Raw genomic sequence first — 11,711 nt, 5'->3', positions numbered from 1 at the left:
AGCATTTCTACCCTCATTAAGATAAATAATATTTAATTTTAAGTTATAATTACACCTTATTTGTAAGCCAAGCATTAGAACAAAATAGGAAAACAAGGCTTATAATCATATAGTCTTAAATGTACATTTTAGAAATTAAAATAGCGATGACCCAGATACAAATATTTTTTAGGAATAATATAGCACCTGAATTTGAAAAGAAAGCTACAAGATCCTCATTGAGCTATACAGAATTATAACCCTATAAACCTTGTCCCACTGTAGAACAAGTTGATCTCTGAAATTACAAGGTAGTGAATTCAGAATCATAAAAAGGTAATATTACTTCACAACCTCCAGTTAACCTGTAGCTACAGTTCCATAGGAGGTCATAAAATCAAATTCTGTGGTCGGATTTAAAAGCTGGATAATTTTATAGCACTTCTAATATCACTGTTCGAGCTCATTGCCTTCAGCAGCTAGACCAGAATTCTTCGATCATTCATATCAGTCGACTACTAGGTATGAAAGGGGGGTGGCAATATGTGTTGTCTTAAGGGTTATATACTGGTTCTTTGGAATGAAATGACACCATTCACCATGTCAGTCTCCCAACATATGTAAGAATGGTGAAGGAGAACAGACGCCGTAGGAGCTGCTTGTATAAGTCATCAGTTTACAGACCGATATTTACAGTAAGCCCTACTTTCAACAAAGCACTGGCATCGCATGGGTATTAGAATTTCCATTTCTGGGTTGCTTTATCTTGAGCAATCTTCTGTTTCTAAGCTAAATCTTCACTTTTCCAGACTGCCCGCATGGTGCTTTAGCTTGTGAGGACATCTCCTGAATCTATCGTCTGATTTAAAAATACGAATTACAGTAACCTTCTATGCAAACTTTTAAACTTCTTTTTAAAATGTACTGTCCTTTCATCTTTAAACATTTTTTAAAATTGTTATTTCCTGCCTCTTTCACTGGCATGCCATTCTCTGCCCTCTCATTTCAAGGATCCATTTCAATTCCAGTTTCTTCATGAAGAGATCCTCGATCTCCTCAGATGAAAGTGATACTCCAAACACATTCTCCCCACCTTCCCTGTATCTCAAAACTATTGCCTCCGTACTTCTGATATTTATTCATTTCTATCTTATTCTAAATGTATGCATAAATGCATATGGCTTTCCTTTTGCTTAGCTCTCCTGTAGGATGTAATAATCTTATAAACAGCTGCTGTATCTAAATCATCCTTTGTGTGTTGCTCAGCACCTACTCTAGTGTCTTCGATATGCCAGTTGCTCAGTAAGCATTTGTGGTGTGAAGGGATAATTAAATAAATGAGGCGATGTTTATGTGGGCGTGTGCTTCCTTGGACAACAATGCATGTGAAGAATTACTCTGTGGCCTACCTGTTAACAATATCTTTATACAATTCATACCTCTCTTTTTCCATCTGGCAATTGTTTCCTTTCTTGGTTACTTTTGAAAAATCCCAGTACATTAAAATAATAAAAAAGAAAATTAATCTCTACAAAAAAAATCACGAAAAATAGTTTTTAGATCCAGTACTCATATGAAAAGACATACTGCAGTAAAAATACACAAATAAAAGAATGTTGAGGCTATCATTATTTTAAACACAATCTTGTGGTTGTTTCTGGGTAGAGTTGAATGAAGCACCAAGAATATCACTTTGTTAACCTGCTTCTTCCATCTAGTGGCAAAAAGTAGTAAGAAACAATGTCCTAGAAAAACACAATCAAATGGTTCTGAATGCCATTTTAGGGATTACCAATGGTGAGAGTCCAACATCCGAGGTTTAAATTATAAGTATATAATAGTTATTAAAAATAATTTCAGCAAATTGGAAGCATTCAGCTGGGGTAACTATCAGAGTTACTTAAATGCATATGCATATTAGCACATTTTTAACAGACTTCTGCTACATATTATAAAGGTATATACCACTCCACATTAAATTGGATGGATTTGTTTTGGTATACATAGTTATAGTCCTGAACCAAATTATTGAATAACTATTTAGAATTCCATTATTTCCTCAGCAATAGGCACAGGACTACTTTGCTGTTACAAGTTTCAAGAAGTACAGTTGAGAGACACTGAAATTGGCCTATCTCATTGGAATTGCCAGTTAAAATACTTATGCAAAAATAGGCAATGAAATATTTTATGACTTGAGGCATCGGGTCAGTGGGACAGGAGGGAAGAAGCAAAGTTTAAAGGAGGTTCAATCAGCTGCTCTGCACTGTTAGAGCTGCTTCAAAGGCATGAATGAAAAATAATATGCAATGTAAAGCATAACTGTGCATTCTCTGCACTCTCAAACGCCACTAGTTTATCCCTAATACATGAGTTTGACTGCTGTTCTAACACGTTGCATTTGTCTCACTGCAAATGTAGTTAATGTTTTAGAAGTTAAATGTGGGTTATGTAGAAATGAAAAAAAAAAAAAAATGTTCTCCAAGATAGCAAGCTCTTCCCCTCCCTCTAGTCAAGTGAATCAGTTAACAGAATATAATGGTATATTAAGAGCTGTTTAAAAATATATTAAGACTACAAAAGAAAAATGTATTAATGAATATGATTATTTTATTAAAAGACTAACTTTTTGTTTGTTGTAGAACATCAGAATTTTCAAGAACAGAAAAACCCTGCCTTAACACCCTCGACATCCAAAGCAAATTTGAGTATAAGTAGGATTTGGCTGTTGGGTTTTTTTTCCCCTCTCCTTAGCTACCCTCCCCCGTGAAATGGAAGCGACCTAAAACTTTATGTTCTGCTACAAATGGGAAAGAAGGAAGCGAAGTGGGGTGATGACACAGAGGAAAAAGTAAAGCAAAGAAGATGGGATCATGGTCAAATCCATACTGGGAAAACTCCACATTGGGCGAGGCAGGAGGTGATTCCTATGTCGCCAATATTGTTGTGGCCAGTCTCCCTGGATCAGGCCAAGGAAAGGGTGCCAATTAATTAATTGGGAGATTTCTGGAGCCATTGCCACTGTTTAGATGTCCCAACAGCCACAAGACCGGAAGCTTCACCCCCCAGTAATTAAATTGACACAAACAATTGTTACCATCTGGTACCAGCAAGAGCCAAGATGGTGATGGAATCGGGTGGCCCAGCAGGACTACTGGCAACTGTAGTGGAACCTAGCCTGGTACTGGTCATTTCATTTACTTCGCAAACATGTATCCCCACATTAAAAGCAACTGAAATGTATGGTTCTCTCTTATGGTTTTATAACGTGGTTTTGCTGAAACTGGAGACCTTGGCATTTAATTTTTTCTTTAACAGTGGAAAAAGTTCAGTTCCTGAGAAATGAACTGCAGGTAAAGTATATATGTAGTCACTGGCATTAATATTTTATTCATTATTTTTCTCAGTTCTTTGACCTTGGGCAAATTATGTAACTTCTTTGTGCCTTAGTTTCCTCACTAATGTAATTGAGATAATAATTCCCATGTGGTAAAGTTTTATGAGGAATGAAGTGAGAAAATACACATAAAGTGTTTGGCAAATAGTAAGTGCTCAATGGATATGAATATTATTATTTACAGAGTACCTAATATACACCAAGAATTTTGTAGCACATTATCTTGCATATAGTAGGGTATCTAAGATTTATTTATATGTGTTTGCAAATAAATTTAAAAATTATCCCTTTGGTACAAATATTTTCTTATCATAGTTTACCTTTATAAATAGATATGGTGATTTTTATAAATAATTTTCAAAGATTTTGTGAACAATGCCTTTGAGTCTTTGGATAGCCAATAAACAATTACAGTTGAAAGTGTGTCTATATTTGCATCTTGCTTTTTGGCATTTCTTGGAAAATATTAGCTGAAATAATGCAAGAAAACTTAAAAATACATAATTTCAAACAAAAGAGGCATTTGAATAATAAAATATGTATATGTGTTAAAGAACAAAAAGTAGGAAGATAAAATGATCATTAAAAACTTTTCAGCCCCTAAATAATATACATTATGAATTTCTAGAAGTCTTGTAGTCTACATTTTGTACAAAACCATGAGCTCAAAGAAGAAAAAAAAATTCATTCCAAACACCAATGTTTCTGTCCACATGTGAATCTGAGTTAGAGTAAGGCTATAATAGGGTAAAAAATTTTTATAAAGATATGTTCGGAGAACAGAAGCATATTTTCATATTTGGATAGAATACATTTAATACTAAATGCCTAAACAAGATTTGAAACTTTATGCATTGTAATTAAGGAGGAAGAAAAACAATCATAATTTGCACACAAATGAATTTGAGTTATGATGCCCAGTGATTCTTGTTTGCTCTTCTGAAGTTGACTTATAATTATTAGTTGTTAACCTCGAACATGCAAAATATTTCCGAAAAACTCCCAAGATCACAAAAAATACAGAACAACTCAATTATTTTAGGTTCCTAGGCGAAAGGTTGTTTTTTGTCATTGCTGTTGTTGTTGTTGTTTTGCATGCCATATACTTGCTTTTTCTTTCTGAGTCTAAACATGGTTTTGAATGAAATCAGAAATAATAGATGTGCTCCAGTTTTGACTTGAACTACCGAACTTCAATCTTCTCTGATAAACCATGACTGATGTGTACGTCCCACGAAACACAAGGTTTGGTGCTGAATGTTCTTCAATAGCCCTAAATTGTTCTTCTAACTACTCACTAGCAAAAGAGACTCTGGCATCCAGCATTCCTTCTCACCTTTGAAATAAAATTCTTATAGAAGTTTCTACAGGTGCTCCTGGAAAAGATTACCCTAACTTGACAACTATGTAACTATAATCCTTTGACAATAAAAGTTTATTTCTCTGAAACTCTAATAAGTAGGAATATTTACCACTATAACCAATATATTTCATGTGTCTATAATATCAAATAGAACTGTTACTGTACCAATTTATTACAAACGCATAGTGTAAAAGAAAAAAATACTCAAGCAAAATTTTCCTAGGGCAGGAAGAACCATGACCCTCCCTCACAAAATCACTTCCTTGCAGGATCAAAAAAAAAAAAAAAGAAAGAAAGAAAAGAAAAGAATCAGTTACCTGTTTGGAAAAGAGCTGCATACAGAGCCTCCACAGCATACTGCAGTAAGAGCTAAGGTCAGGATTGCCTTCATTTTTAACGTATTAACAAAAATACATTTTGTGCTATATTTATGCCTTAATATGTCTTATCAAGGCTAAGGCCTTAAGCTTCTTTATTCACTAGAAAGTTTATGATTAATAATATTTACTATCCTTGGTTGTCTTCATTTATTGATAATGGTGACAGATCAATGTGGCGAATACATAGTCAGAACAGGTGACAAGACCAATATCACATAGCCTAACTCTGAGAGGGCCACTTATAGTCAATACAAGGAATACTTACTTCTATTAAGGTTGTTTGTTCTTTTAAAATATCATGAGAATGTTATTAATGGAGGGAAACTCTGTATCTTCTCATTATTTGTGTAAGTCCAGAGGAAGCATTTACAGCAACTCTTACAATCATCCTTTAGTATGACATCTGTTATTTCTTCTGCACTATGATAAAATGCAATAAAAAAAGACACATGTAGAGAAAGTTTTATGGAACTTTTGGAAAGAGATTTTACTGGTAACAGAATATTGAATGTTGGATAGGACGTAGGCATTTTTTCATTCATTCACTCATGTTTGGGCCAATCGCTCTATTTGGACACTAATTTAGATTTGTCTACCCTGTGAAAGGAAACTGAAAAAAAAAAAAATGGGAGCAGAACATAGCCAGTCTATGCATATCGTTCTGAACTTCTTGATTGGTGCACTGTAAGGTCTAAAGCAGAAGTTCCCAGGATTCTAGGATTCAACTAACATTTCCAATTTTATGTATATGTGTGGGTGTGTATGTGTGTATATAAAAGGAGATAAGTCTAGTCTCAGAAGCATTTAAGTGACCAACTTGCAGGAAGAGGGAGGGTTTGGAGAGTTTTCCGCGTGAAGACTACAGACAGAAGTTTAGGGAATTAGAAGATTTTGTATGGAAGTGAAGACCCATGCGCCACTCCTATGCAGAGCCCAGAGGAGGTGACAAAGCCATTGATTAGGTGGTATGGAAATAAAGGAGGCTGACTACAAAGAAAATGAAAAATTTCAGTGTCCAAGCTTGAATAGGAAGTAGTGGAGTCTTCATATTCGAGAAAACATTTTGATTTATACTAACAAAATATTAATGATACCTAATGTAGATGGAAGAACAGGTGACCCTTCTGAAAATATATAAACTAAGCAAGACTCTTAGAGTTCTAAAAATCCTAGGAAGGGTGAGAAACCCTGAAACATGATCAATACTGAGCTTCCTGCCAGCCAGGCAGGTGGGGTCCTGAAATACGTTATCTGTTTTAGATAAAAAAGGAAATGTAACATTTCTTCACTCATGCTATAAAAGCAAAATTTACATCTGCTACATATTCAATTATTCAACAAATATGTGTTAAGCACCTACTATGTGTCAGGCATGGTTCTGGGGAATATCTCACTTGGCATGTTCGAATGGGGAGAATATGCACACAGTACACATACTATAAACAAATAAATATTTAATATATCAGGTGGTGATAAGCCCTATTAACAAAAATAAAGCAGAATAAGTAAAATAAAGAATGACCAAGAAGACACATGCTATTTTTTTAATGACGTAATCGGAAAAGCCTATGTGATAAGTAACCTTCAAGCAGAGATTTAAATTCAGATGAGAAATTTAGGGGAATGTGTGTTCTGGGCAGAGATAACAGCAAGAGCAAAGAACTTAGAGCAGGAATGCAGTCCAAGGATATCCTGGCAACAACAGAAAAGTCTTTGTGAATAGTTGAACAGCAGAACAGCAATCTAATTTATCTTTGCATATGGGGATGCCCCATGCAAGAAAGTGACCCAGTCAAATCTCCTTGTAAATCAAATCATGACAAATCTGGCAAACTAACAATATTTGCTAGAAGGAGATTTCTTATCTATGGAAGGCTTTTAGCAAGATATATTTGCTTAGTTTAAGATGGCTTATGATTAAAAAAAAAATGAAAACACCTAGATTTAGATTTCTGGAGCATGGGTCCTTGGAAAATGTCACGTAAGCAATGTAATTATCTGAATATAAAATGGAGCTGTTTATTGACCAAAATGTAGCCCCTTCGGTATTAAGTCCATGTCGCTGAGACATGGGGCATGTTGATTTTGCCCTTTCTACAGAAGTGATGTCCCCATGTACACCCTTCACCCAGTTTTAATTGGTCATGCCAAATGAGCACGCTTGGAATTAACTGAATCCATAATCACCTTTATCACAAATAGAGGATAGCTATTCCATCACTAGACAATAGAGAATACCCTTATGTGGCATTCAATTAAGGAAAACTCTGTGGGAATTTAAAAAAATTAAAGTGGGTCATGTGGATGTTCACCCCCCAAAAAACCTAGTTTCCAGTTCAGAAAGGAGATTGGAATGCTAAGACAAATTCCTTAATCAGATTCCTGAGCCAGCTACCTGGGTTCCTGAAACCAGCAGGTATGCAGTTTTAGATACCATAACAAACTGTATCTTTCCTAGCAGGGGTGGATGTTACATAATGACACCTGTAAAAAGCTGGAACAAAGCAAATAAAATCCAGAATTTATTGAACAATGGACTCTTGTCAACGTCCTCATAACAAGGAATGTGGTATATGAGAAGAAGTAATTTCTACTGGGAAGAAATAGAATGATCCTGTAATTTTAACTGATATGTGGTATGTCAAATGTCACTTTAATCTCTTTCCAACAGCTATATGGTATATCAAAAGATGTTTAAAATTTATTTATAGCTAGATTTATGTAAACAGTGATCCCCCAGGATGAGAAAATATTTGGGGAAGTTGAATTAATCTCCCAATAGATAAATACAATGCTTATGGAAACTGGCCAGAGAAGGGAGTGAATTTGGCCTTAGAAAAATTACATACTAAAGTTAAATGCTTCCATCAACACATTATAAAAATTTTCAAATAATTGTGAATAAAGGAGGAAAATTGTGAATAAAGGAGTAACTAAGCTGGCAAAAGAATATCGAAAGACCTATAAAGCAGTATGGTGATTGTCAAGGTATTTTATAGGAAAAATTCTTCCTCCCCAAGAAAGGGGTTCAAATCCTGGTGGTCACTGGAGTTAATAGGCTTATTATTTTTAATAAACATCACAGAAACTGTTGAAAGACGAATAAAGATATTTGATATGTGGCAAAGAGATATTGAACAAGTTCAGGATATAGACTAGGGAGAGAGGAGTTAAAGCTGCTGGTCTGTGATGAGTTTCTTTCCGATTAACAAGGGAAAATTCTCTGGGAAAGAAAAAAAGACAGATGTCCCACTCTAATCTTGTACATACGCTGATAACTGACTTCCTTAGGCTAAAGACATTGGCTAGCAGGAGCGTGCCTCTCTGCGGAATTCTCCTAGCCAAATTGTCCCCAGTATCTATCGATTTATAAGACATGCTTCCCAGGAAATGTGACTTATGCCTGTTATCAATCTAAATATAAAATGGAGATTTCATAACTTAAACAACACCCCTTCTCGCTATGTGAGGTATCCAAAAACTTCATTTAAAGACCTCATTCATTAGTCTAGGCCAGAGAAGGTGTCCAATGCAGAAGGAAGGATTAAGTCAGCCACACAGGATAGATTAGATTTTTCTCTGATTTGCCTGAGACTGTTGGTTGTTTGTATCCTTAAAAGTATTAGTAAATCTAAATAAGACCCCTTATTCATGGAAGTCTAATTTGACAGTGCAATCCTTTCTATTAGCTCTATTATGGTAACATTTAAATCCAAGATGGAAGGGCATATGACTATTTATACATATTTGCTTTTATTAAAAAAACGGAGGCATGAACTATAAATTTTGTTAATGATTATCTATTGGCAGAAGGAGATAATGGGTTAGAGGGAAAAAGAACAGAGGCCAGCCTTTTTCAAGTATATCTTGATTTGTAGATTTGAATTTGGAACTTCATCAATATTTAAATTTTTTAAAAAAATTATTAAAAATCCACAAAAAGTGAAATGGGAATGAAACAAATGGACCTTTTTGTGTATTGAGTCTGGTGACACAGTACACAGACAGAAACCACTTTCAAGTAACTTTAAACACAGGAATTTTGCTGTATAGCCTTGGTAGTATATACTCTAAGGTCAAAAAGAATCACACACATAAAAAAAAAATGATATGCTCTTTAAACTCTTTTCCATAATTACACTGCTGTTGATGGTACTGTTTTATTCAGCGCCTGTTGTGTGTATTATGTGAAAAAGCAAATGAGAAATTCTGTTAAATCTATGAAAATTAATTTGAGCCATGTGAGAAGTGAAACAGAATAAGATTTATAAGAACAAGTAGGACGTATCAATATGAAATCATAATGTATTTTCTTTTTAAAAGGACTAAAAAAAATACCCAGCCCCGTAGCAATGGGCATTCCTAGTGTTCAACTGTGGTCTCTAAATATCATTTGCCATTAAGAGAAACCAAGACTTACTAGAAAAATGGCTAGCTCTATGTCTACAGCAGGCATTATTCAAGATGAGCTCAGAACACATTGTCTTATCACAAAGCAAATAAGCTAATAAAGACTACTAAAATCATGTCAAAAACCTTAGGAGTCATCTTAAAGAGATGTCCACTGGCCAAAGGTGAAACACCTTGATTGTCAATGAGAAGACTGAAATGGATTGATACACATAAAATATTTTTAAATCCATGGGTTCATAAAGATACTATTAAAAATCTCATTGGTCATCTTTGGAGATTTCTAGAGAACCAATTACTCAGAAAACTACTAAGTAAAAAAAATAAAATAAAAGTAAATCAACATTTATCCTGTAAAAAATGTGCTTCTTGATATCCAAATAGTCAAATTGGGATAATTTTTAAATACAAGTATTCCAGCTAAGGTCAAAATTGGATCATCGACATACTGAAAGCCCTATGGGATTCATGGATTTAGACAATGCTCTTCAATGGCTTCTAACATTGCAAAAATGTAGACAACCAGACATTATGCATCTCCAGATAGCAGAACACAGTACCATCTATAAAATATTCTTACTAAAAATTGAATCTGAATGCTATCAAGCTGCTAGATGCTATTCACAGAAAACACAGGAGACAGTCAAAAGCATGGGGATACGATTATCAAAATCCAGATGGCAAAAAAATACGTAATGTTCTAAATATGAGGACAATATCCACAATAGTATCCTAAATCATTGCATATTTTCTTTTGTGCTGGATTTTGTGATTTATCACTGTGAGACCTATAACACTCACGGTCATTTTATATACTAAAAAGTAAAGCTGTCTTTGGATGAAGATGATCTAGAAGATGGCAGAGCAAGAAAGTCACGCACAAATGGAGCCAGAAACCTGATGACACAGTGAGATTGTCAACGTCTGCATCACACTGCCGGAAGTCCCCCATGTCTCCTTTTTTGAGTTGAGCTTACTTTTACTTGTAACCCAAAGCATTCTAATTGATAGATTAGAAAAGGAGCTCCATACTGTGAAAAAGGAACACTTATAATGAATGTATTTAAAATTTGAGACTCTATATATTCAGGTCTTATGTATCATATGGGTTTTTTTCAATTTATAAAGAAAATCAAATTGAAGACTAAAGTAAAATGCCATATTTCTTTCCAGTTTTTAAGTTGAATGTTTGTGTTAGGTTCCTCTCCAAATCTTCTCCAATCACTAACCACTGAGAATCTTTTGGACATCAGCTAGTTACCCAAAAGATAATATTATAAACAACCAAAGTCTTTAAAGATTGTGCTTGGTAAACATTCTAAATTGATGGATTTCGAACTTTTGTGACCAGGTCTAAAGTAAGAACAAAAGTCTTGAAACAACATACACACTTAATAAATGTAATACAGTCTGATATTTTAAATTCTATTTAATTATTTGTGAATTATAACCCACTATATAGATTCCATAATCTACTCCCTAGTGGGTTTTCAACCTGAAGTTCAAAAAGTCATTGATATAAACTGTTTATTATTTTTGAAAGAAGATGTCTTCTCAGAAAGGAAAAAGATGCATTGTCACTGTTGCAAACAATACAATATTAAGGACAGGGAAGCAGACATTCACAACCTTTAGGTTTTCTATGCAAGTAGATTATATAATAATTTAGAATAAATTACTGCTAAATTACTTCAATTTCTGATAAATATTGATAACAGGCTATTATAGTTATTACAAGGGTGTAAAGTTTGTTTGCCAAAGTTTTCATATCTTCTGAAGGTTGTCTTTTGATCACGAATATCAAGTTAGAAAAAGAATTTAGTTTAGATGCAGCCTGGGTTTTCTTCCTAATATTCTACTACCTCCGATTCATTCCCTATTTGTGATAAATACTAAGACATTGAATTCAGACTAGTCACTAGTCCACCACCAAAGTACACCTGCTGCAGTGACAATTTTCATGTATGACACTGCTGTAATAAATAATACCCAAGAGGGCCCTGGGGAGAAAAGGTCTCTCTTTGCAAGTGGCTTATTAATGAGTAGCTTGAACATTCATCGTCCCTGTGAGTGTAGGCACCACATAAACATGAAAGGCTTATGAACATCTTTTTGCTTCCATGTTATTTACAGAATCAGGTAACATGAGCCCATGTTCCCCATGAAGCCAACCTGGGACAAG

This window comes from Pteropus medius, unplaced genomic scaffold (genome assembly GCF_902729225.1).
Source record: "Pteropus medius unplaced genomic scaffold, Ma_sr-lr_union100, whole genome shotgun sequence".
Taxonomy (NCBI): domain Eukaryota; kingdom Metazoa; phylum Chordata; class Mammalia; order Chiroptera; family Pteropodidae; genus Pteropus; species Pteropus medius.
This window is presented reverse-complemented; position numbering follows the sequence as displayed.